The sequence below is a fragment of the Teleopsis dalmanni genome, chromosome 2 (assembly GCF_002237135.1).
Source record: "Teleopsis dalmanni isolate 2A chromosome 2, ASM223713v2, whole genome shotgun sequence".
NCBI lineage: Eukaryota > Metazoa > Arthropoda > Insecta > Diptera > Diopsidae > Teleopsis > Teleopsis dalmanni.
In genome coordinates, this window is record NC_051847.1 from 217,482,044 (window position 1) to 217,488,765 (window position 6,722).

The 6,722-nt window shown below is 29.9% G+C and overlaps 1 pseudogene; it reads left to right on the top strand.

Moving 5' to 3' along the window:
- The first annotated feature begins 391 nt into the window (after window positions 1-391).
- Window positions 392-6,722, top strand: part of LOC119676745 — an 82,201-nt pseudogene continuing 75,870 nt past the window's right edge.

Genomic DNA, 6,722 nt, shown 5'->3' on the forward strand with positions numbered 1-6,722 from the left:
TTAAAATAAAATGCATGTGACTTAATATTTATGTATAGGTATGATTAATGCATATTTAAATTACTGAATATTTATTGAAAACTGAGACAAAGAGTGTCCATATTGGTCTCTAACCATTATTTTTACGATCACTGACAACACTGCTTAATAAAAATGGTATAAAAATGATTATAAACTAACAAATGCCGAAAGCAATAAAAACAAAATTAAAACATAAAAGTTGGATTTTATTTGAAAATGATTTAGTAGCATAGCACAAAGGGACATGTGCCCTTTTTTTTGGTGCACACAGCCACACTCACCACATAGCCTTGTTCACACGTGCGCGAGTATGTGGATTTGTACAAAAACTACAAATACTTATTTTTGATAAATGAATTTTTAAATATAAATGTCCATGGATTTACCAGTAAATAATGTAGCAGGTGAGTTATAAAATGTACCCGAAATGACAAGCATTAAAAAATACTTTTTGCCTCATGCACCTCATGTACCGTACGTAGCATATGAAAAAAGTGCTTCGTAGCAAAATTTATGTCTGCTTTGGGTATTATAATTTGCGTATATGCAAATTTATTGAAACATTGGAACAGTTTGCTTTTTAACAAATATTTAAAAAAAAGAATTTTATCATAACGAAATTGTATACAAAAAAATATTTGTTAAAAAATAACTTAAATTTTGCTTGTGTGCTTAAACGCTACGAAATGTTAAACTATTCACAGCTGATTTATTGTATTACTGCACAGTATGGCACAAAATGTTACATACTGTACATTCAAAGGATATTATGTGTACATACATATATTTTCATTCATATGTCGTTTCGGCATATGAAAAAAATCATTTCTGCCGTCGTATTCGGTTGAAGTGTACAAACATTTATTCTAGCCAAAAATCGAATTATGTAGATAAGCTTTGATTTTGTAATGGTCCTCTTTGTACGCTACACACACTCACACATATATATATATATATACTCTCGTCATATTCACTCAAACATATATTCAAAGATAGAAACTCACAATCTTACATACATACGTGCATATACAGTTGTCGCTGGGAATACGAGCATACTTAAGGATATAGTATACTTGGAAGTTTTTTTTGTGTGGCAACACTGTGTTGCTGTGCTGGTCTAAAGCCTTTTGCATGCTGAACTATGCTCGTCTATGGAGTTAACCCCTTGGTAACATGATTACTGTGCTGGCTCACAGACAAGACCTCAACTTCCTAAACAATTTTAGTTTTACGTATTTGAACTTTATTTTTAGCCCATATCCTTTCTTTTTTGCATTTGATTTGATATTTCTTTTCCTCACAGTTGTCGTTATGCCATTAACAACAAATATTGAGTTCGTTTTCTCAAGTGAAATATCTGAGAAATACACAAGTGCTGGTGCTGGGCTGTTATGTGCTGTGTTTGTAACTTGAGATATTTTGCTATTTTCCACTTTTAACTTAAGTATTCGTATTATGCAAGTAAGTATATTTAAGGCTGATTATATTAGAAAGGAGTATGCCAACATTTCAACAAAACAATTTAAAGGACCTTTTTAGTTCGTTATGAAGTGCAATACTCGATGAAGTTTATAAGTGCCACTACAAACGAATCAATGTATTGTGTATTTAAGGAAGAGGTCCAAATTTAATAATTTGTAACATTTTTGTATGAAATTTATATAAAAGGATAATAAAAATAAAATGCTCTTAAAATATCTCATGAGTTAAGTAACCAAGATAAATTTAGAAGATGCAATTTGTTTGGAAGATAAAAGTTGAAAAGTTGAGGTAAATTAAAACATTTTTAAAAGTATTAGAGAAATATTTTTAAGTCTTTAATAATTGATTTATATAAATAAATAATATAAATTAAATTTTTTTTTTTTCATCTATACAATATATAGATATGTTTACCCAATTAAATAAATGGACACATATGTATTTCTTTGTAATTCCTGAATTAAATTTTAAAGTTGTTTTACTGAACCAAAAGATCACAAATGAAGAGAGACTTTGCAGTAGTCGGTTCGAAGTCCGGTTGAAAAAAGAGAAGGGAAAGTGACTAGCTAATCTGACTGACTTTTTGAACATCGTAGCGTCTCAGGAAGTAGTTGAGGACAAACAACTTTTCTTGAATTCACTAAGAAAGCTGGTCACTATAGTCTTTGAATCAATCACTCATTAAATAATCTTTACATGTACTCATAACAAACATGAATCAAAACCACAACGGAACTAAATCCCCACCCCCTGTCATGGCAGCAGGTGTCAAGTTCACGTTTTAGTATCCAGACGACTGAAACCGAGAGGACCTATGTTCCACTTAGAAGAGAAGGACAGCAGTAAATATGTAAGTGAGACTTTAAACTACTGAAACCACCTCTTAGGAATGAATTGAAAATACTGTCACTACTGCTCCCAAAGAACAGTGTGAAACTTTATTTCAGTAACGGTGGGGAGAAAGCAACGGTTTAGTCCCTATGATTGCTGTCTGGATAACGCACCGAAGAAACCGCACATTTATGATGGTGTGATGAAAGTGAATGAGAATTATAACTTAAAAAAATGTATTCCATTATGTTGTCGCTTAATAAACAATATTTTTGGTAAATGCTTGTTAACTTATTAAATAAGCTTAAGTATTTATAAGTTTATCGCAAGGATTGCTAGGTTAAGTATTCAAAAAATATTTTGCTACCCACAAACTTAGTATTGCACTTTAAACTTCCTCGTCATAATTGAATATTGAGGCTTTAAAATTTATGAATATCGTCTGTGATATCATCTGTGTTAGCTTAATTGTAGAAGTAATTTTGTAAGGTAATTTAATTTGAGAAGTTAAGGTTGTGCCTCACTTCATATTGGTAGTATCTTTTGTAAAATATTCACCATTAATTATTTTCTATCTATAATTTTTCGCACTCATATAGTTTTTTTATTCCAGACCCTGTATCCGGAATAACTATGTTATGATTGTTCCTTACTTCATATTGTTAGTATCTTTTGTAAAATATCCATCATTCAATATATACTGTCCTTAATTTTTCTCACTTTTTGTATACTTTTTTATTACAGAAACTGTAGTTATTAAGTTATAATTTTGACAGCAATAATTCCCATAAACATAACATACAATAAAAAAAATCCTGAAATATCCATTGAGGACAATAGAGAAAAACAAAAAAGAACTACAAAAAATCAATCAATATCCACTTACTGTTCTTTTGAAAATCCTGAGACTCGTCGCAGCCAGTTTGGCCGCATAGTGTTGCCAACACAATTGAAACAATTAAAAGTTGTATGCTCCAATGTTCGGTGAGCCAATGAATCAACCATGTTCGACGTTCCAAAATTTGTTTCAATTTTGTTGTTGTTTTTGGTGTTGTTGTTGTCGGTATTGTTTCCGTTGTTGCTGGTGATATTGTAGATAATTTTTTTGCTGTTTTTGTTGGTATTACTGTTGTTGTTCCTAAAGGAAAAGGATTTATTGGCGCTGTTATTGTAATTGCAGTTTTTCTTGCAATTGTAGTAACAGTAGCAGTTGTAGTCGTTGATGTTGTTGGTACTGGTTTCGTTTTTGTTGCTCTTGCTGTTGCTGTTGTTAAAGTTGTTGTTGCAATATTTGAATTTTGATTTTTGTTTTGGTTTTGCATTGAAATTGTTTTGGTTTTCAAAAATTGCAAAGTTGCCATTTTCATATGAAAACACACAATTCGACATTTATAAAGTTTTGAAAAAAGTTGTTTTTGTTTTTTAACGAGTCCTGATATGTGAATATGTTGTCCATATATGCATTTAAATCGTTTTATATAAATCTTTTAATTTTTTATACGTATATATATTTATATATTTATTTTGGTTTTCTTTTTTTAATATTATTATAGAGAATTTGTTTTCAGTTACACAGTTTTTATGCCGGAGACACAATTTTGCACAATTCACATTGTTGCCACATTTAAGTAAACATAATAGTTATTGGATGTGATGTTCTATTTGATATGGCAACACTTTATTTTTATGTTAAACTACTTTTTGCCATCGACGTTGCTGGAACATTTGTTGTGAATTAGTTTCAGTTTTTGTTGCTCTTGTTGTTATTGTTGTGATTGTTGTTGTTGCTATCATAGCAACTGAAAAATGTAAAACATTTTTTATGGATTCTTTTTTTTTTGTTTTATATTATTTTATTTTATTTGTAACTGTTTTTATTTTTACTTTTTGGCATGCCGTAAACGTCCTTTCGCATGTTCTCCCATACAAGTTTCTTGTATATTTTTTTGTTGTTTATTATGTTTTATGCTTTGATTGAACATGCTCTTAAAGCTTTTCACATGCACACACGCCAGCAACTTAAATGCTGTCCTGTCAAGTGTTTCCCGTTGAGTATCTTTCCAAGTGTTATCCTATTACAACACGCAGAGACAATGTCTTTACGACACTCTTCATTGTGCGTTCGTTGTCCTTAGAAATTTGCTGAAAATATAAAAAAGGAAAAAAGTTAATATTTAATAAAGTCAAAATGATACATTTTTTTTTTTGAATTGATTTAAATGTTTTAAAAATAATTAACTAAGTTTTGTTAGGAAAGGTTCGATTATCATATATAGAGTCACTTGGTGTTTGGATCATATCATAATAACACTTGATGTTTGGATCATATCATAATAATACGAATGTTATTACACAAAAATACAACACAAAAATAACAATTTAATATACTTTGAGGTATTGTAAAAACTCCGTGATATATATCAAACTACTGTATTAGTCCGATCGTTTTGCAAGGAAGAAGCTTCGTCGGTTCAGTAAAGAAAGAATAATTGAAATAATTGAACTACTACTATAATTGAACTAAAACTTTAGAGGTTCTAAAGTAGTCAACTAAAATCTTAGTAGAGTTCCAGTGAGTAAAGAATAATTGGAAGGTATAGAAAATCATAGTTATAGAAAAAGTTGTGAAAGTTATAGAGCTTAAACTAATAGAAATAAAAAATTATAACAAAAAAAAAAAAATTTATATGTTATTTAAATTGACACTGGATTTCTTGTGAATACGTCACAAGATTCGTTTATCTATATAAAAATAGACTATTGTTTTTAGTTGAGCCATACATTGAAAATGTGCTATTGTAGATTAATTTGCCTATTAAATTAAATTTTTATTAATTGTTAAGTGAATTTATGTACTTTAACCTGCAATAACTCTATATAGCAGTTAGCTGAATAGAAGTAGTAAAATAAGCGAAAATACAAGTGCTAACTAACAGCATGAAAAACGAGAACAGCAAATAACGGAGACGAACACATGAAAACAGCTTCAATAATAAGCAAAACTGTAAGCTAATAGCACAAAAAACAAGCTTAAACCACTAGATATACGCAAAAGTGCTACTTAATAGCACTAAATATGGGTCAGACATGGTAGAAGATGTGTGTTGTCACTTTATTACTTTGTATCATTGTTTGCAAAATTAAAATTTTTGAAGTAATAGATTATATACACCGGCTTGAAAGAGGAGTAAGAGCAGTTTAGTAAACACTACAACATCATATATTAAAGAAAAAAATTAATATGTTGAGATTGTCGCACTGGATATGCTTTTCTTCACCAAATAGAATTAATATCCATTACAAGGCAGACCTCTTAACTTCACCCTCGCAAGCAACTTAGACTTAAGTTTACTTGAGTTGAGCAAACATCAAAATGCGAGCCAACAGCACTTAAAATGAAATAAAACTAGAAAAAAAATATTATGAAGCGGTCAGGACAACTGACTCTACTGATATTCTTCCTACCACAAAACTTCTTTTGATCTCTTCCAATGTTTTTCTCCTAATCTATAGCTCTCTACTTCATTGATATAAATCCATTGTTCAATCACTGTCAATATCAATCAATATACATAGATTTAAAGTGATAGGACTTCAAACCTTATTCACAGGAAAGTGCTGGCTCTGATTTCCGGATTCTGTAAGACACGGGGCAGATAAACTTAACATATATTTTACTTTATATTTGTCAGAATGCTCATGTGTTAACTTCAATATTAAATACCGGTTAAAATTTTGAAAAGACTTACAGGTCTTTCTGTATTTGTCATTAACATCAATGTTTACAACCAAAAATTGCTCAAACCACGAAAATTCTCACAGTCACAAAAATAAAATTATATATATAAGGATAGTGTACTATTTATAAAGATAATGTTGAGCGCTGCAGAACTATCTAAACAACAGAACAATATTATGTTTGATATAGAAGCGATTAGTTAAAAGAGCTGTGTTCTAAATTCATCAAGATTTTTCATCTACATAATCCCTGTTTTATTATTATACTTACACTTTCATTGTAGCCTTGCTTTTTATTGGATATATGTAGGCAAATCCTTTTCGTGAATATCCTTACAAGTACTTTGTGAATTTAAATTTGCAGCTACTTTCATTAGATTTTACAATTATTTTATTGCAAAATATTTTCCACATTTTTTTGTTTTTGTTTGTTGCTATTTTTGGTAGAGACCCGTACACTGGGTGAATGTAAAATAAGATTTTATTTGCTACTTGAAATCGTAAATTGAAATCATAAAATATGAACATTCCTGGTGTTTTATGTAATGTCCTCATAAAAATGTCAATAAATTAACTTTGCCCTTTTTTGTTTATGGCGTTTCTCTCTTTGTATTTCGAACTGCTCAACTCCTCAACTCCTCATCTCCTCA